This window comes from Oncorhynchus tshawytscha, linkage group LG30, assembly GCF_018296145.1.
Source record: "Oncorhynchus tshawytscha isolate Ot180627B linkage group LG30, Otsh_v2.0, whole genome shotgun sequence".
Classification (NCBI taxonomy): Eukaryota; Metazoa; Chordata; class Actinopteri; order Salmoniformes; family Salmonidae; genus Oncorhynchus; species Oncorhynchus tshawytscha.
The window spans coordinates 29,998,552-30,019,882 of NC_056458.1; the positions used below are offsets into that span (position 1 = coordinate 29,998,552).

The window sequence follows — 21,331 nt, forward strand, 5'->3', positions numbered from 1 at the left end:
AGTATGACATCTACTTTTAGGATTAGTGAAGATAAGGAGTGCAAGTTGTACAATGCATTGCATGCAGTTTTATCTGAGACCGAAATTACATAACTTCAAAACAGTAGCACACATTGTTTGAGGAAACCCCCCACAAATTTGTGCATTCCCGCTTTGTTGTATTCTTTGGGAGTATGAGACAGTCTTTCAAAGAAAGAAGGCATCAGTCAGTCGAAAATTTTACATTTCAATGTAGTCGAGTGCAGATGCAGCTGGTTTAAATGCTGGCAAATGTGACAGAACACAGAATGCATCCGGAGTTAATGAACACACGCCATTTAAACTACGTGAGAGGGCTACTACTTCACATCACAGTATATCACAGCATTGCTACTGACGGTTCTCTCTTCATTCAATTAGCTCAACTGACTTGAGAAACTTCAGGAATCAGATAGTTATGAGGAGTGTGATCACAGAAGAGATCTTACTTAGTTAGCCAGCTTCAATCAAAATGCCACCCGGCTGCATCTGAACAATGTAGACAACAAGCGCTATGCATATTCATTACAGGGTCTAATACAGGACTAGGCCTCAGTTCTGTAGCGGCATTTTGATGCTGGGCGATTTTGTGTGAAAGAATTAGTATGATGACGTAGTTCTATATTTCAAACACTTCGAGTAGCAGGAAAGATTTCAGTAGGCAAGATTAACAATATTGAAATGTTTAATAAAGTTCTCCTAAAAATCACAATACATCCATTTTATAAATACAAGTGGAGAAAAAAAAAGTGAATGTCAAAAATATACATACAGTTATCAGTCTTATCCTCTGAACTTCTGAATCAGGCAACAGAGATAAATGCATTATATTAATGCAAGTGCTATTCCACCACCACAATTCAAAGTAGCCTAATTGCTATCCATAAACACAAAACACATTGTTTATGTTTACAGTGGCCTATACCAAAGAACATAGTAGCCTCTTTAATTTCAGTTGGCCCAAAATTCCCCCCAACAACAAACAGTCGATCACGGAGAAAACATTGGCCCTGTCTGTTTTTGGGCTCGGTTGCCAACCTGTCCTGCGCTCGATTTCACTAGGGCCCCTCTTAGTTGGCCTCTTCTCATCTCCAGCGCTGCACATTGGGCCCTGGCCACTAGTCTAGCATGCCAACTTGGCCTGGCCACTCAGCTCTAGTGTGTTCAAGGGCTTGGCTTAGACAGCTTCCAGGAAATGGAGGGGCAGCAGGCCGAACAGAGCAACCAAGAAGCCTACGCTGGCCACCGACAGCAGGACGTATCGGCTGATGAAGAAAGTGTCTACGGTCTGCAGGAGGAAAGAGATGTTCAGACAGTTATCAGTTCATTGGTTTATCATCAGTACAAACTGATGATAAATGGGTTAGTTTAGGATAGATGGTTTCTGTATGTTTGATAAGTGTGTATCTTGTGTTTCAATGGTCTGTGTAATTCCTCTTTCTTCCAACAGATGTCACAAGTGAGCCACTGCAATCAGTTCTGGAGGGAGAAAATGGAAGGCAAGGCAAGGCAGGTTACCCCTTACATTTCATTATAAGCCAAATGTTAAAGGCCCAGTGCAGTCAAAAACGTGATTTCCCTGTGTGTGTTATATAGGCGCACACTATAAGTGTGCAATAAAAGTGTGAACATGTGAAAATTATGATAATGCCCTTTTAGTGTAAGAGGTGTTTGAAAAGACTGCCTGAAATGTCACCTTGTTTTGGTGGGATACAGTTTTGGCCTGCCTCGACATCATCAGGAGGTCAATTAGTTAGACCAATAACAAACAGCGTTCCAAACCCCTCTGCCATTAAACAGCTAGTTTTCCCCTCCCCACTCAGACTGTCCTAGTAAAATTCATGCTTGAGAAATTGCTCTTGCTAAGTTAGGCAATAATTGTTACCCAGAAAGGATTTGATATTGAGATGAAAACAACTGCATTGGGCATTTAACATGGACTTTGGTAAACGTATCACAGTGTCTGACTTGACTTAGTAGTTATTATATTGTACTCAAGCAAACATGGCCTCATTCAGGAAATTGACATGATAGTGCAAGAGACTTGATAATAGCGATGTGAGTCATTCAAGGCTTTCCTTAAAGCTAATAATCACTGTCTGCAATATGATCACATGTTGCATCATCCACTTGAAATGTCTTTTCAACTAAAAATCATTTTGGCATGTTGAAACTTGATGATAGCAAAAACACAAATGATTCATGACAAACATTTTTTTTGAATAGATTAAGACCAATATTCCTCAAAAGATAGGATACTTACTAGGGCCTTAGTGTGAGGCAAAGGGGGGGGGGCATCGTCTCTGGCGAATGCAGTGTTCTCTCATTTAATGCATCTCACTTTCTTATTTGCCAATTAGCCAGCGAGCAGAGCCCAGAGCTGGGGGCCATGTTTTATTAATGTGGCATCGGACTGCTTGGTACTGGGGCCCTGTCTAGGGCAGCCCCTAATTGGCACTGTGTTATTTTTCTTTTGTTTAACAGCGAGAGGTTAGCTGTTTCTTACACTCGTGTTCACACACACACTCTCTCTCTGTCACATACAAGCGGAAACCATGCGTTTGATGTATTTGATACAATTCCACCTATTCCGCTCCGGCCATTACCACGAGCACGTCCTCCCCAATTAAGGTGCCACCAACCTCCTGTGCTGTACACACACTCTCAATCATCATATATACTGCTTCTAGTCTGTTTATCATATATCCTAGTCACCTTACCCCTAAGGCACTGGATTGATAAGAGGTAGACATGTATAGGGGTAAGGTGACTAGGATATATGATAGACTAGCAGCCGCATATATGATGATTGAGAGTGTGTGTACAGCACAGGAGGTTGGTTGCGCCTTAATTGGGGAGGACGGGCTCGTGGTAATGGCTGGAGCGGAATGGTATCAAATACATGGTTTCCATGTGTTTGATGCCATTCGCTCCATTCCAGCCATTATTATGAGCCATCCTTCCCTCAGCAGCCTCCACTGGTGTACAGTATCAATGTGTGTGCACGTTGTGTGTGTGAGCGTGTAGAATGTGCATTTTGTGGCCATTTTGTTAGCTATTTAAACGGTGCATATTATTATTTTAGCACACACACACACACACACACACACACACACAATAGCTAGTTATTAGGAGGTAAGTCACAAAAACATAGAATGTAATTTAATAGGATCTATGTGGTAAGGAATATCTGGTTGAGCCTCTTCTAAGACAGGTATAACAGACAAGATAGTTGCCTGTTATACCCCCGTATTTCAATAGACCTACTGGCATTGTTTTTGATGTAACGATAGCTAGTACTCCAGTTGTAGACCATTGAGACAACTATTTACAATGTGCAATAGGCAGCAGAATTAAAACGATCATAGCTATGCTTGTTTATTTTTTATTTGAATATGGCCTAGAAATGATGTACCCCTACCAGTAAATCAATAAAATAGCATTGTTTTTTTTACACATTCCAAAGACTTGAAACTCATCCACAAGTCAATTAATATTTCACTACATAAACCTAACTACATTAACACTTCGATGTGGGAACATAGAAAACCTTAAAAGGATCATGGCAGAACAGCAAATCCTGAATGTATTCACATGATTATGTAACTCTGTGTCGTTGTATGTGTCGAACTGCTTTGCTTCATCTTGGCCAGGTCGCAATTGTAAATGAGAACTTGTTCTCAACTTGCCTACCTGGTTAAATAAAGGTGAAATAAAAAATAAAAATTATGAATGCATGCAGTCAAAAATAGATTGCCTGAATCTGATTCCTCAGGTCCATGTGTGAGGTGATCTTGCCCATTGGCCTAAACTAACAGGACACTAGGCCTACAGCACTATGAATGCGTCCCAAATGGCACCCTATCCCCTATTTATTGCAGTACTGCACCAAATAGAGAATAGGGTGTCATTTGAGACGCAGTTCATGTCTCCCTGTAGTTCTGGTTTTCCCCATACACAAACCTAACACAAACTGGCCAGGCTGGCGGTGCCCTCTGTGGGGTGGCAGCTTTATTTATCTGGCTGCATTATTTGGCAGGCGGTGCAGGAGGAAAGCACTGCAGTCTGTTTGTGCTGCTGTTGGGGAGAGATAAATCAGACCAGGTCTTTACGACAAACACACTGCCACATGTTCTGAATGCTGCTCTGCAGCCAGGGCCATCAGGCCACTCTGCTAGGCCTACATACATGGACCACAAAACAAAAGCCACGATGATTTAAAAAATGTTGCAGATTACTTGTTTGGGACAAAACCCTCTGTGTTGTTCAGGGGAATCCTTTGATGAGCTCAACTACTCTATTCAAATTCAATAGATCTTCATACTCCATTAAAACTCAGCCAATACCGCACTGCAGTGATTTAGCAGACATAAATATAAAATGTTTTTTATTAACTTTTATTTTTTCAGGGTAGCCCTCAACACTACAATTTCAACATAACAGTGTATGTGTAATCCTGAGTGACGTTCAGCCAGTGCACAGTAAAGTGCTGTGTGGCCAAGACCATTTTTGATGCTGCTGTTAGTACCCTGTTCAACTTGAGTATCAATATTAGAAAACACATGACACCAGTGGCTCACACTTCTGAAGAGAGCCTTTGAAGCCCAAGTGTGCCAACAACAACTTTCTGCTCTGACAAGGCAACTATTGAGGCAGCCAGCTGCAGTTCACTTGCAAGTGTGTGTGTGTGTGTGTGTGTGATTACAGTATTATAGCTTACCTCAAAATCTTTGAATGGTGACAGGGTCTCTGAGCTACAGGGGAAGAACACCAGGATAAGAGTGGAAATGAGGGGCCAGCAGGAAGACAGGGATGACCCCTAAGCTGTTAGTCAACAAAAACAATACAGAAATATAATTTAAATTAAACACAAAAACTAAGTGTGAAATATGGATTGGTCAGTGGCCAATTCTCTACCAAGGTATTCCAGCACACAGCTTTGATCTACTACAGTAGCTATGTTGGTCTATTGTACTTCAAACAACGTGTAGGCAGGTTGCTTTGGATTCAAACCTTCTCAAACAGACTAATTCATAGTCTTAGGGGTGGTATACCCACCATAATATGAGTTGTACTATAAACAGTACAAAGGGAAAACGTTTTATTCTTCATTAAATCATTTTCCTAGTAATCACTTGATTGGGTGTTTTGTAGGACTAATGCAAATTTGGCCAAGGGCACTTCAATCAACCCAATCTGTAACCAGTAAACTAACCCCTTTTCACAAATTTTCATGCTTTGTTTAGAGAGGCAGTACAATTTTGATCATAGTTTTCACGAATTGGTGTTTTGACCGATCAGATCAAGCAAAGAAAAATATCTCATGTGAAGGAGAAAAAAAAAAAAAAAATTCACATGGATTGGTCAAAAATATCAATTAGTGGTAGAAAAAAAATCTGAATTTGTCTGGCTGTGTAAAGGCAGCCTTAGTGAAACGATTCATTTTCTCAGTAAAATCATGACAGAACCATTTCAGCAGTAGGGAAAAACATGTAGCCTAGCTGGTATCAGTGGAAATAACAGTTAGTCTAAAGTCAAATGACACTAAGGATGTAGGGCCTAACTATTTAAAATCATCTCTAAAATAAATTATGTGTACAGGATAATCTTCAAAAGTGTAGGCCAAGGGATTGAGGTGGAAGAGCCAGGTGCAAACATCTAGCAACCCAAAGGTTGCGAGTTGAAATCTCATCATAACTTCAGAAATTTATAAACTGACTACTTACAACTTTTTAGCTAATTTGCAACTACTTAGCATGTTAGCTCACCCTTGGTGAAGAGCTCAGTGACTTTCAATGTGGCAACTTCATAGGATGCCACCTTTCCAACAAGTCAGTTCTTTACATTTCTGAATTACTAGAACTTCCCCGCTCAACTGTAAGTGTTGTTATTATGAAGTGGAAACATCTAGGAGCTACAATGGCTCAACCGCGAAGTGGTAGGCCACACAAGCTCATAGAACGGGACCGCCGAGTGCTGAGGCGCGTAAAAATCGCCTGTTCTCGGTTGCAAGACTCACAACCGAGTTCCAAACTGCCTCTGGAAGATCAGCACAATAATTATTTGTCGGGAGCTTCATGAAATGGGCTTCTATGGCCGAACAGCATCACACAAGTCTAAGATCAACACACTCAACATCAAGCATCAGCTGGAGTGGTGTAAAGCGCACCGCCATTGGACTTTGGGGCAGTTAAAATGCGTTCTCTGCAGTGATGAATCACACATCACCATCTGGCAGTCCAACGGATTAATCTGGGTTTGGCGGATGCCAGGAGAACACTAGCTGCTCCAATGTAACTGTAAAGTTTGGTGGAGGAGGAATAACGGTCTGGGCCTGTCTTTCATGGTTCAGGATAAGCCCTTAGTTTCAGTAAAGGGAAATCTTAAAGCTACAGCATACAATGGCATTCTTGACCATTCTGTGCCTCTAACTTTGTGGCAACAGTTTGGGGTAGGCCCTTTCCTGTTTCAGCATGACAATGCCCCCGTGCACAAAGCGAGGTCCATACAGAAATTACTTGTCGAGTTCAGTGTGGAAGAACTTGACTGGCATGCACAGAGCCCTGACCTCGACCCCGTCGAACACCTTTGGGATGAATTGGACCGCTGACTGCGAGCCAGGCCTAATCGCCCAAAATCATTGCCCAACCTCACTAATGCTCGTGGCTGAATGGAAGCAAGTCCCCGCAGCAACGTTCCAATAACTAGTGGAAAGCCTTCACAGAAGATTAGAGGCCGTTCTAACAGCAAAGGGGGACCAACTCCATTAATGCCTATGATTTTTGAATGAGATGTTCGACGAGTAGATGTCTACATACGTTTGGTCATGTAGTGTACCATACGAAACATATACTATATGGGGAGTACAGAATAATACAAATACTATAGTTTGCCTTTTTGTTTTAAGTATGTAGTTCTATCCTTGAGCTGCTATTGTCTATTAATATTCTGTATTATGTCATGTTTCATGTGGACCCCAGGAAGAGTAGCTGCTGCTGCTTTTGCAACAGCTAATGGGGATCATAATAAAATAACAAAAGACCAGGTTGGCAATCGACATGAAAGTCCAGACCTCTTGGCAGAAGTAGAAGTAGGCTATTCAGGGTAATGCAAATGAGAAAGTGGTGTACAGTGTACACTGGTATCATATCAGCACAAGATAAAATATGTTTAGGTATCTAGCTAAGTTAGGCCTGCATGTGTGTATATATTCACAACTTACTTAGTTGGTCCAGTAGCTCTCAAGAGGATCATCCCCAGCACGAAAGCTACAATCCAGATAAGAGCAATGGAAGAAAAAAAAAGTTCCCACGCCCAATACCGTACCAGCCATTCTTCACCAAATCAAAGGGCTAGACCAACGCGTTAGCTAGCTAACTACTCACGTTGGCCTTGAGGATATTCAAATGAGCTAACTATGTTAGTTAGCTAGTGCTGTTGATCAAGCAAAGCTATTTGCGTGAAATTGTGTTTCTACAAAACGAGTTGCATCGTATAATGCCAATTGCATCGTTTGAACTGGCATTTTGCACTCGCTGTTGACAGTCAAGTTTGATTTGTTTTTAAATAGTTTGTTAGCTAGCTAAACGGCTAACTTGTGCATGCGTACTGTTACTAACAAACTTCCTTCCCAAATAATTTAATCACTGTTCGAGACCGCTCATGATAATAGTGTGTGAACGCAAACATTCCAACTGTCGCCTACCAACCGCTTGTATGCGAACTGTTTAGCAACTAACGTAACCAACTGGCTCTCCTGGTTACAAATAACATTCAATTTCATAGGATAGACCACTAGGGCAAAGAGCCATACAGAGTGGTTGTTACTAAATACCGAATAGAATGCTGGGAAGTGTAGTGTATTCTAGTCCTAGCTGAAGTTGCATCTGAAATTGGGTAGGCTCGCCTGTGTTTATTTGCCATGAACTACCTAGGCTTTAACTTTGGATGCTTTTTAAAAAAAATTTTACAATCGTATAACCACGACAAATCCAACTAATGTGGTGATGATTATTTTGGTGATTCAACATGGGTAATTTCAATCACAGGCTGCCGCAAAATGCTTTTCGGACAATATCCGTCCTACAATTTCATGAGCATTGACACCAAGGTCAGGCTATGACAAAATCTTAAATTGACCTACTAAATCAAATCAAACTTTATTTGGCACATGCGCCGAATACAACAAGTGTACACTTTACTGTGAAATGCTTACTTACAAGCCCTTAACCAACAGTGCAGTTCAAGAAGATTTTTTTTTTTGACCAAGTAGGCTAAAATAAAAAGTAATAATTAAAGGAACACAATAATAACAACAATATCGAGGATATAAACAGGGGGCACGGGTACCGAGTCAGTGTGCATTTGTACAGGCTAGTTGAGGGAATCTACATGCAGGTGGGGACGAAGTGACTATGTATAGGTAACAAACAAACAGCGAGTAGCAGCAGTGTACAAGAGGTAAATGTAAATGTAAATTGTCCAGTGGCGATTTTTATGAATTTTTCAGCAGTCTAATGGCTTGGAGGTAGAAACTGTTGAGAAGACTTTTGGTCCTAGACTTGGCGCTCCGGTACCACTTGCCGTGCGGTAGCAGAGAAAACAGTCTGGGTGACTGGAGTCTATGACAATTTAATGGGTTTTCCTCTGACACCGCCTATTTACATAGGTCCTGGATGGCAGGAAGCTTGGCCCCAGTGATGTACTGGGCTGTACGCACTACCCTCTGTAGCGCCTTACGGTCAGATGCCGAGCAGTTGCCATACAAGGAGGTGATGCAACTGGTCAAGATGCTCTCGATGCCAAATCTTTTCAGTCTCCTGATGAGGAAAAGGTATTATCATGGCCTCTTCACGACTGTCTTGGTATGTTTGGATCATGATAGTTTGTTGGTGATGTGGACACCATGGAACTTGAAAGTCTCGACCCGCTCCACTACAGCCCTGTTGATGTAAATGTGGGCCTGTTCGGCCGCCTTTTCCTGTAGTCCACCATCAGCTCCTTTGTCTTGCTCACATTGAGGGAGAGGTTGTTGTCCTGGCACCACACTGCCAGTTCTCTGACCTCCCTATAGACCCTCTCATCATTGTCGGTGATCAGGCTGTTGTGTTGTGTCGTCAGCAAACTTAATGATGGTGTTGGAGTCGTGTTTGGCCACACAGTCGTGGGTGAACAGGGAAAAAAGGAGGGGACTAAGTACACGTACTGAACATGATACATCTTAAAAATTATGGTCATAATATTATTTGTAGCCTATTGCCACTGTAATATTGGAATAATATGTCATTATGAATAATGAATAGCGCAGACCCAGACTTATAGCCTAGCTCTTTTTTTTCACTGGTGTGTCATCATTGTGAAGTTATGCAATGTATCCATCCTCATACTAGGATGTCTGCTACAATGTTTCCAATTAATGTAGCCCATCACTTGCTTGTCTCACCGTCAATATGTAATTTTTAATTTGCGCCGACAGGGGGCCGGCAGACTCCGCGGTTTGAATAGATGGAGATGCGCAGGGCCAGGGTTTGTGTGGTGGGAGACCAGTGGAGGTGATGGGAGGGGGGCTACGAGGAGGCGGGGGTGGTGGTGGGGTGGGGGTGGGAGGGGTCTTACATGGTACACGTCACTGCTTGTGCAGGGGAGTATAGGCTGTGTTGTCAGCCTAGTGTCAGTCTGATGAAGATTGGCATTCAGGTAAGCTGTCATTCATTTTCAATGTCAGAGCATGGAGCAGGCTAACACTCCAGCGTCATTACAAAAGGCAGCACATTATTCATACAGACATGGCCATGCTAGGGAAAGAGAGAGAGAGCGAGAGAGAGAGCGAGAGGGAGGAAGTGAGAGAGAGAGAGAGAGAGAGAGAGAGCGCGAGGGGAAGAGAACAAGATAGACAAGGAGAGAGGGGAGGAGGGAGAGAGTGCATGTGCGAAAGGGAGGGAAGAGGAGAGGAAAGAGAGAACAGAGAAGGGTGATACATTTTTGTACTGGATGGAAAGACGAGGATTTTTGCTTGATGCAGCGTTTGGATTAATAAAATAGCCTATGTATATGTTTCAGATAATGGCATTAGGCGTTTTCGTTTTGCGTGGACACTTTAGTTTTCAAGGGATATGGAGAAGAGAGAATTATCGAAGACTGTACTAGACATTTTTAGACACTGCACCTGAACGTGCTTTCTGACGGTGGATTCATGCTCATTGAATAATTATTTCTTAATTAATTAATATGCATGTATATATTTATTTGTTTTATTAATTGTATTTGCATATATGTTTTGACTGGCATAGCCTACATGATAGACCTATTTATTGGATATGGATTTGATTTATATTTACATCGAGTCGTCTATAATTTTCCTAGATTTTCAGCTAGATGATTATCTTTAAACTTCATTGTATTCGATCTGATCATTTTCATAAGCTTATTGTTATAGATGGGCTATAGGAGGAGGAAATATATCCTTTTCTCTATGGAAGAAAACACGTTTTGCAGTCAGACCTGGCTGGTAAAATAAGTAATAGTATAGGACTAACTTTAGGCTACAAATAGTCCCGTTTGGCATCAATAAGCTATCCCAAATTCACTGTAAATAACTGCTAATGTATGTAACATAAATATAAGAGTATGAAAGTCAACAAAAATGTTATAAGTGACACATGGGCTACATTAATAATCTATTCACGTATAGGCAATTGAGGCGCATTATTTTGCGTTTATGGCACATAGGTTATGCGTTATGCTAGTCATTGTAGCCTAATCATTGCCAATTTGTCTAAACTACAAATGTTACGTAGGTTATGGCTTGTCAGTCAAATCTTGCAATAGCCTGAGCATGGCAAAGAGTTTTAAAGATTTGATTGTAGCGCTCGCTATGTGGTTTGGATTAGATCATTTGAAGTCTTGGCACTTGGCGCTCCAACAAAGCAATCCAACCCACTGCCCTATTTTTATGCATTATAGTCAGTGTTTTAGTTTGAATTAATCTGAAATAGCATCATGTAAACTATTGTTATAGATATTTAATTGCCCTAGTCAACAAGTCGGATGACTTTAATCCATGTATCAAAATAAATTCAGTTTGACACTTTATTAGCTACTGTCTTTCTATCTTTCCATCATTATAAGTGAATGGCTTGTGGCTGTCATCAACTCAGTGACTACAATGTTTGCTTTTCATTGCTGGGGCATACCTTGCAAGACCTCTCCAGACTGAACATTAGCGCTCTTTGTGTGGCACGACTCAATGCCTAGTCGCTATATATACTTTCTATTTTGGATTACTTGTCTATTCCAGGACTGGGTTTATAGTGGGCTGGGCATTTGACATGAGCACTCTCAAAATGTCACATAATTTGGAGTTGACTCCAGTCATGTATTCACAATTTATTGCCACGTATAGATTATAAAGAATTAAGCTATTTTGTCTTTCTCCCTCTAAGCTTCAAAGTTGTCGAACATTGTAGTGAGTTCTGATTCACAATTCATGCATTCAATATGTGCCCATTTGCAATGTTTGGTCTTCCATTATGGTTTTATTTAGTCGCAGTAGTTGAGGCATTATTGGGTATAACCCAGCATCTGATATTAACTCACTTTTGTTTATTTATATTTAAACTAAACTGATATATACATACAAGGTATTATCACAAAAATGATTATATAAACTCCCTTTGAAGGAGTATTCCATACAACCTCTGATTCGGATGATAGTTATATTCAGAGAGCATAATTCAAAGTAGTTAATATTTAGAGCAAAATCAGAATCTGCATCTTATTTGGAAATTGCAAAAAAAGCCATGTACATGCCAAGTAATTGTAAACATGAAACGTGTAAAACTACTGTAAAGAAACATAATATGTCAAACATGTAATATTGAAAGCTAATCTTTAGGCCTCATTCAACTAAAGGGCCCTGTTCAATCAACTTTCAAGAAGGCTGAAAGTCCTTGTGGCATAGTGTTGAACATGATGCAGGGTCAGTATTGTGCACAGTGACCCTTATCCCTTTATAAATACAACATCTGATGTCTTTGCATGTTGTACTCACATTACCAAGCAAGCAATGGTAATACAATTGCTGCGGCAATGTATTCACAAGTCACGTAACAAAAGCTAGTGACTCAGGCATTTAGTCCCCTTAGGTATCTACCACATATGGGACAGTCGTAAACACTTCAATGGACCAGATTTGTTTGAACTTTGACTATGAACATAAACAATGCATTTTCTTAATGTGTCTTTATTTGTGTTGACAGAAGAATATGAGTGAAAGAATTAATGTAACCTTTGTGTCTGTAAAATAAATATCAGACTCATGATCCAAGCAAATAATTCAAAAGTTAGCTGTGGAAAATAAGAGAGTCAAATAGCACACACACACGCACACACACACACACACACACACACACACACACACACACACACACACACACACACACACACACACACACACACACACACACACACACACACACACACACACACACACACACACACACACACACACACACACACACTATAATCTTCATTTTGTCACAAACTACTCCCCCTTAGTGCTTGTGCCATGTTGTTGTGTACCCCACATGACTCCAAATGTTGGTAGATCGGGGTATTGACAATTTAGATGCTCCAAAAGCCTGCTGGGATCCTAATTGCTGATTTGTGTCATGGGACAAGCAGCCCAGGGGCAAAACTGCAGATACAAAACACCCAGACATTATTTGCATATTCCCATTCCCCAGTTTATGGGTCAATTACATTATTACGTGCAATGCTGTGCTCTCCTGCAGCTTTTTGGGGATAATCACTAATAAAGTAATTCAGTCGCATAAATGAAGGAAATAAGCAGAGCGAGAAAAGCATATGTTATAAGCCAATTTGTGCATTTATGTGTTGCCATAAAGCGATTGAGAAAATTTAAGCGATGTACAAATGCCTGCTATTTCCTTGCCTTAGCCCCTAATCCCACCTCCTTCACTGTACCAAAGTAACAAATACATAATTTTCTCTGAGAAAACCATCAAGGTTTTTCAGGTGTCATTCTAACTAATTCCTCATTTCATAATCTTCGTCTTAGCAGTCAGATGGAGGGAGAGAGAGAGAAAGTTGTTTTGTTTGAAATCATTCCAGAGGCCTTAGTCTGCTGGGTTTATCATGTTGGAGTGCACCAAGGTCTTGTTCTATCCCCGGGAACATTTGGGCCTTTTTCTCTGCTGTACAGGCATCCATAGTGCAGCACACCAGCAGACCTCGAGATGATTGGGATGCATGTTGTGGCCTCCACATCAGGGGCCCTCACCGGCCAGGTCCACTAAGCTTGCTTGATCCCTATTGCTCTCTTGAGGAGGGACGAGGCCTGCTTCAACCGTCGGAGGGCTCAGTATAAGGACGACCCTGGATGCTTTTATACCTTATCCCTCGCCCCATTATCCCACTACTGCTGCGTTGGCATCGCTCTAACTCTAAGTCCTTCACCGGGGAGCGACATGGAGAGGAAACAAATTTGCTTGATTTATGCTCTGGAGGAGGAGTGGATGTATTTAACGATCTGCCATGTTGTTTGTGTCATGTGCAATTGGCTGATCCTTCACTGCTTCTTGCTCAGTCTGCAGAAGGACTGAAAATAGATAGGGTCATGAAAATGCATTAGAACTCTCTGAGATGTTTTCAAGGATTTTTCCAAAGCCACTACATTTGAATAGCAACCAGCAGAAGTGAATGGATTTAGTTCCTATTACTTTAACAATATGCTTTCCAAAATCATCAAATCACCAAGTATACTAGGCAAGATCTTTATGCTTCTGTAGAGGTTGTCCAGACAACCCTCATGGTTGGAGATCTGGATATGAGTCTATAACTATAAAAGAGCATAGCATGTCATAGCATTGAATAAAATATTTAGTAATTTGCTAATGATTTTAGCATCAACACTTTGATCATATTGCCCTTTTTTAGAATGAGGAAATGAAGTAACAGCAGGGAGACATTCCTGAAACTAAGCAAAACTCACTAAACAAAAGGCTGATGTTTTTAATTGTATTTTGTTGAAGTGGATGTAATTATAGTGTGATAGATCATAGTCAAGCTGTGAATACAGCTATTTATTGGCAATAATGACAATAACGTTTATTGAAAGTACATTTAAACTTCTTTACAATATGATGATGATTATTATTCACACCAAAATCAAGTTTTTTTTTTACTGTAAAAATGATTATTCAAGGATCAAAAGCTAAATCAAATTAGCAGCAGCTTATCATTAATTCTGCATTTAAAGACCTTTAACAAGACTGCAAACCTCTTTGTGCTTTTGCTTTTTATCTCTGGTGGAATGCAGATAATCCTAATAAATTAATACAGCCTCACAGAGAGAAATATGAAGCCTGCCAGTAAATACTGAATGTATTATATTCAAGAGCCCTGGTAACAGCTGAGCAGGGTGAGGTTAGAAATATTTGATTTTGATTCAACAGCAGATCAAAGCAGAGAAAATCACACCAACCGTTGTGGATGCCGCATTTTTGTGAACTCCCTTCTCCAAAAATACAGTGAGGGAAAAAAATATTTGATCCCCTGCTGATTTTGTATGTTTGCCCACTGACAAAGAAATTATCAGTCTATAACTTTAATGGTAGGTTTATTTGAACAGTGAGAGACAGAATAACAACAAAAAAATCCAGAAAAACGCATGTCAAAAATATTATAAATTGATTTGCATTTTAATGAGGGAAATAAAGTATTTGACCCCTCTGCAAAACATGATTTAGTACTTGGTGGCAAAACCCTTTTTGGCAATCACAGAGGTCAGACGTTTCTTCTAGTTGGCCACCAGGTTTGCAGGTTCTCAGGGTGGATTTTGTCCCACTCCTCTTTGCAGATCTTCTCCAAGTCATTATGGTTTCGAGGCTGATGTTTGGCAAATCAAACCTTCAGCTCCCTCAACAGATTTTCTATGGGATTAAGGTCTGGAGACTGGCTAGGTCACTCCAGGACCTTAATGTGTTTCTTCTTGAACCACTCCTTTGTTGCCTTGACCGTGTGTTTTGTGTCATTGTCATGCCATCCACGACCAAGTTTCAATGCCCTGGCTGAGGGAAGGAGGTTCTCACCCAAGATTTGACGGTACATGGCCCCGTCCATCGTCCCTTTGATGTGGTGAAGTTGTCCTGTCCCCTTAGCCGAAAAACACCTCTAAAGCATAATGTTTCCACCTCCATGTTTTTAAAACTTTTTTTTATTTTTTATTTTACCTTTATTTAACTAGGCAAGTCAGTTAAGAACAAATTCTTATTTTCAATGACGGCCTAGGAACAGTGGGTTAACTGCCTGTTCAGGGGCAGAATGACAGATTTGTACCTTGTCAGCTCGGGGGTTTAAACTTGCAACCTTCCGGTTACTAGTCCAACGCTCTAACCACTAGGCTACCCTGCCAGTGGGGATGGTGTCCTTGGGGTCATAGGCAGCATTCCTCCTCCAAACACAGCGAGTTGAGTTGATGCCAAAAAGCTCCATTTTGGTCTCATCTGACCACAACACTTTCACCCAGTTGTCCTCTGAATCATTCAGATGTTCATTGGCAAACTTCAGACGAGCATTTATATGTGCTTTCTTGAGCAGGGGGACCTTGCGGGCGCTGCAGGATTTCAGTCCTTCACAGCATAGCGTGTTACCAATTGTTTTCTTGGTGACTATGGTCCCAGCTGCCTTGAGATCATTGACAAGATCCTCCCGTGTAGTTCTGGGCTGATTCCTCACCGCTCTCATGATCATTGTAACTCCACGAGGTGAGATCTTGCATGGAGCCTCAGGCCGAGGGAGATTGACAGTTCTTTTGTGTTTCTTCCATTTGCGAATAATCGCACCAACTGTTGTCACCTTCTCACCGCGGTGGTCTTGTAGCCCATTCCAGCCTTGTGTAGGTCTACAATCTTGTCGCTGACTTCCTTGGAGAGCTCTTTGGTCTTGGCCATGGTGGAGAGTTTGGAATCTGATTGATTGATTGCTTCTGTGGACAGGTGTCTTTTATACAGGTAACAAACTGAGATTAGGAGCACTCCCTTTAAGAGTGTGCTCCTAATCTCAGTTTGTTACCTGTATAAAAGACACCTGGGAGCCAGAAATCTTTCTGATTGAGAGGGGGTCAAATACTTATTTCCCTCATTAAAATGCAAATCAATTAATAACATTTTTGACATGTGTATTTCTGGATATTTTTGTTGTTATTCTGTCTCTCGCTGTTAAAATAAACCTACCATTAAAATTATAGATTGATCATTTCTTTGTCAGTGGGCAAACGTACAAACTCAGCAGGGGATCAAATACTTTTTTCCCTCACTGTACATGTATGGGCAGCAATATGATAACCCTACAGTTGGTTAAAAAACATACACCCTTAGTGGGAGACTCTTGGAACTAGGTTAAAACTACAGCTAGAGCTACCATTCATATTCCCACAATTAGTTTTGAGGTGTGAAATGTCATTCTCGAGTTTCCTAGACATTTTGACTGGCTGTGTTACAAAGCATTGGCTGAGACAGAGGGCGTGGAGAGAGTACTACTCCTTGGTGGTAACCATGTGCCTACAGTTGTCTTAATTGAATCTGGTTGGCCATTTCCATATGTTGATGATTGGCACTAGACAGTAGTAGACTGTACTTAGAAAAACAGTACACAGGTCCATTGAATGGATGCAATCTCCTAAGTGCCATTTTGTCCTAAGAAATGCCACCTCTCACAATTTGCTGGAATGACATCACTCAGCCCTTTCTGCCTTACTGTATACTTCCTGTGTATTTCTCAGTGTATTGTATTACAGGACATCTCTGGTTTGGAGGACAATATTTTCCCTCTGTACTCTCACCTCCTGGCTTTTTAACATTAGTCTATAATTGAGTTTCCTTCCCTGCAAATCCATCTGTACATCTTGTTTTTGTTCTCCCTATGATGTCCATAGAGGTTTATTATCAAAAGCCAGATGCAACGTCTGACATAGGAAATCAAGGACATTTTCCTGATGGGCTTTGTTATAGCAGAAGCAGTGGATCAAAGGACTGAAAGCATCGCTTAAGCGGCAATGACAGAATAATTTATTGTATTGCGTTTTAGTGGAAATTTCACTTATTAACTACAAATCACTTCCTCAATGTGGTCCAATTCCTTGTAAAAAAGCACCATGATTTTATGCTGACGTTGACTAGTGGGAGTGCATTTTATTTCTCCCTGGTAATGTTATGTCTTATGTTTTACTAGACTTTTACTCTCCAAAATACTTTAAGGAGTACCGTTTCATCTCCACAATATAGTGCATTGATGCATTTTGGCCGTAGGGAGACTGTAAAGCTCCCAGCTTCTCTCGGCTTTGACATATTAGACGATTTAGGGGTTCTAGGCAATGTAGGTCTTTGAAAAACATAGGTCCCTCTAAAGATACCTATTCAGTCTATTTTCGGGATGGAAGTGAGCATTTTTTACATTCAGCTTGTCCACATGTTAAGATGTACTTGATAGTTGATACTGCACTTATTTCACGTTGTCCAAAATTTAAGAATCTGAAATACACTTTTGTTCAAAGTAAAGTTTGTGGACGTTTTCCCATTCTGTTCCCTAATCCTTAAATAGAGAAGTTAATTAAGAAAATCATCTCCTTCCTAATTGATGAGCCTCAGATAACTGTGGGCGATTCATACACATGCCTCCTCAAGTTACTTTAATGGTCTCTGACAACTTTTATTGAAACCAAAATTGAGAAAACGTCAACTCGCAAAGTGCACAGTACACCAAGAAGGCCGTGTCTGCCATATTCAGATCATTCAAATCATTGCTTTCCCTTCTCTTGTTCTCACCCCATTCGTTTCAGAAAATTAATAGTCTGGCACTCTGGCACTCAGTGAGGGTGTGTGAGAAAACAATAAGTGAGTAAGAAAAACACTGACATTAATGTTAAAGCTACAGGATTGCGTTGAGAATCAGTCCCTTCGCACTTCGCTTCTAGTCAGTTAGACTGGATTGTTTTGCTGTTTTCCTCGTTCAAGTTTTTAGATTTTGTTTGGAATTTCAACAGCTGCTTCCCTTGCTCAGTCACAGAGTATACTTGCACAATTCCTCTGCACATTCTAGTTCTTGTATAGAGAAGCGAAGTAGACTTGTTGTGACATCACTCACAGTTAATGTGAGAATGTAAAGTTGTGGCCGGTTGCCCTGCAGGATAGGTTAGAAATGTCTGAATAGCTCACTGCTCTTTCAGTTCCTTTGCAAGCTGATCATGTTTAGCCCTAGCCCGTGTTACTTTAGCCTCCCTACAAGAGAGCATGCTCCTGTATTGCTGGAGGGCTAGAGCCCAAGGGGGCCAGGGTGGTTTGTGAGCAAGGACAAGGTTTCTTAGAAATAGTATAGAGTAGGCCCGAGACACTGATCTAAGGTCCGTTTTGCATCCCTAACCTCTAATGATTAAGGTTTTGGGTAGGGAAAGCTGATCTGAGATCTGTGCAATCTAAGGACGACTACAGGTTACAGGTTTTCACTCCTCAACAGGAAATGCTCAGTGACATGTTTATGGAGATCCCATTGAACTTTGTGTCCAGGAATTTCATTCAGACTTGAAAAAAGGGAGTTAATATGAAATCTAAACCTTAAAAACAGTGAAACATAAATGAAACGACTGTGTATGAATGTGGGTACTCTTATGCGTTGATCCTTAATGGCACACACACACACACCACGTGAATGAAAGCTGTGTGTTTGTAAGACTTTTTAGGCTAATGCCAGTTCTGATTTAAGAAGTGGTTGCATTTTTATGACTCAACATTCATCTTACTTCCCACTGGCTGTTCCAAACCACACACGCCAATCCTTATTTTATGTTCTTTCACATTTGTTACGTTTTATTGGACCCAAGGCATCAAGTTGTTGACTTTCAAGTCAGAATGTAAACAAGAAGATGGCAGATGTATAAAGTGGATGCAGCGGCTCTGGGAAATATTATCATAACAGACACAAACTCTAAAGGAATCTGCACACAGAACAGTTGGCGACAAAAGAATGGTCGTAGTTTTATTGTCCATGTTAGAGTTCCCCTGTCTTCCTATGTATTTTACTCAGACTATGTGTCTTAAAACAATGGCCCTAGTTCCTATTTTCCAATTATCCAACTATCAACACAATAGAATTAACACTTTCCATAGAGTAAAATGTTTAGACATTTACCATTGTCTTTAAATTACGTGACTAACCTCATCTTACCAGGGTTGCTTTATAGCAGTAAATAAAGCAAATATGAATTGTAATAAAATGTCTAAATGTAGATGTTTATAGATGTTAATTCAAGCTTGGCAGTACATTATGTAGAGTAGTATGTAGAGACAGTACTCATTTTCAACCTAGTCTATCACTGAGCTTTTCTCCACTACAAAGACTTTTGTGACTCCTGTCCATAATTGGTTACCACTCTTTTATCTTATTATCTGTGTGCGCATCATTATTGCAGTCATCACATTAGATTATTTCATGCATAATAAACAGATTCAAACTGTGTGCCAGGTAATTAGTATGTTAGGATATGTGCCGCGATATGTGCTTTGCTTTTCTAACGACCCTATTGTTCCTTCTGTCTCTGAAAAGTGTGAGTTACTGATACAAATTTGGCACGGTTGAATAAGCAATGTATTTCAGCATACCATTTTCTTTCTCTATACTTTGCTCTTCTTGGATGCTCCAGCAAGTAGAAAAAGATACTAAAGAAATATTACTGAGAGCGATAGGCATGATTTGATTCTGGTTTCTGGTAGATAGATATAAGTCGATTTAAATCACAGATGTGCTAGAGTCCATTCACAAAGAAAGTCCTTTGACATTTTATGTGTTGATAGCTCCACTCTGGTCTGTGGAATTTGCAATGCATTGAACTGCATGGTTTTCATACAGGTTTGGAACTTATTGGCAAGTTAAGGCCCAGTGGCTTAACACTAAACTGACTTTTAGAATGATCACTTTCGGCTGTTTCTTGGCAGACATGTTAAGGTTTTTAGGAAGAGAAGAGTACAGTTCTCTGTAGAGGTCTAACAGACAAAAAAACGTGGGGATATTGGGCCTGCTGATAACAAATCAAATCAAACTGTATTTGTCACATGTGCCGAATACAACAAGTGTAGACCTTTCCGTGAAATGCTTACTTACAAGCCCTTAACCAACAGTGCAGTTCAAGAAGATTTAAGAAAATATTTACCAAATAAACCAAAGTAAAAAATAATAAAAAGTAACACAATAAAATACAGTAAGGAGGCTATATACAGGGGGTACCGGTACCGAGTCAGTGTGCGGGGGTACAGGTTAGTTGAGCTAATTTGTACATCAGCTTTTGTCAACAGAATTTAAGCTAATGTTTTCTATTTTCTGCACTCTGCACTGTACTCATCTTGTCATGAATGACTGGATGAATAATCTATAGTCCAGAATAATCAGAGTACAGAAAATAGGGATTTTAAATCCTCTTTTCCCCCTCTTGTGGTAAATATTTAATTTTTCCCATGGTGGGGTCAATTCAAATTGAAGGGAGTAAACTGAAAATAGTTTAATTCCAAAACGCTATATATCTATTTTCAGAAATGTTGGTAAATTAGCTGTTATTGTTTAAAGAAATTCCTAAAGAGATTTGTGTGACTTTTCACTGTCTAATCAAGGCATGGGGTTGTTCAATGACAGACATGTATTTGTTTAAAATCTATCTCTTGATGGTTTCATTTCAGAGAGACAAATCATTTTACTAAATTTATATCCGCCTCACTCTCAGAGAAATAAGTAGTCCTGCTAGGTTTTAGCCGATGCTCTCAGCCAGAACGACTTACAATGAGTGCATTCATCTTAAGAAAGCTAGGTGAGACAACCACATATCACAGTCAAATATACAGGATGCGAACCATTCCATTCCAGCTAAACAGCAGATATATAGCATTTATCGGAAAAACACATTTTAATACACATCTAAAATATTTTAATTAAACGTCTGAGAACATATTTTACACACATACAGTCATTTCTGATAAAAAAAAACTGAAATGTGAAAAATGGGTGGATATAGCATTTTGGATATAAACTCTTCTTCCATTCTAAAAAAATGATTTTTTTTTCAATGACTTCTGAATAAATGAAACGTCAAAGCTATTTATTTTTTAATCTTTTCAATTTCTAAATGTTTTATTCAAATCACTTCCAGAACTGACTGCCTTAAATTCGAATTGACCCCAACCCTGATTTTCCCCAATTCATAACACACAAAACACTGATAACCAGCCTATGAACATGGAGGTTTTCTCCAGAT

General features: G+C 40.2%; 1 protein-coding gene and 1 long non-coding RNA gene across 2 annotated transcripts in view; one reads left to right on the forward strand and one right to left on the reverse strand.

Moving 5' to 3' along the window:
* Positions 1-687: 687 nt before the first annotated feature.
* LOC112228444 lies at positions 688-7,776 on the reverse strand. The gene is made up of 3 exons (XR_002950040.2): positions 7,241-7,776; positions 4,739-4,842; positions 688-1,306 (listed from the first exon to the last, which is right to left on the reverse strand). It is a non-coding gene; the product is annotated as an uncharacterized LOC112228444 (long non-coding RNA).
* Positions 7,777-9,645: 1,869 nt separating this feature from the next.
* Positions 9,646-21,331, forward strand: part of pknox2 (pbx/knotted 1 homeobox 2) — a 138,345-nt gene continuing 126,659 nt past the window's right edge. The window contains exon 1 of the mRNA XM_024393768.2: positions 9,646-9,714. The gene's annotated coding sequence lies outside the window, so the exon portion shown is untranslated. The remainder of the gene's footprint in view (positions 9,715-21,331) is intronic.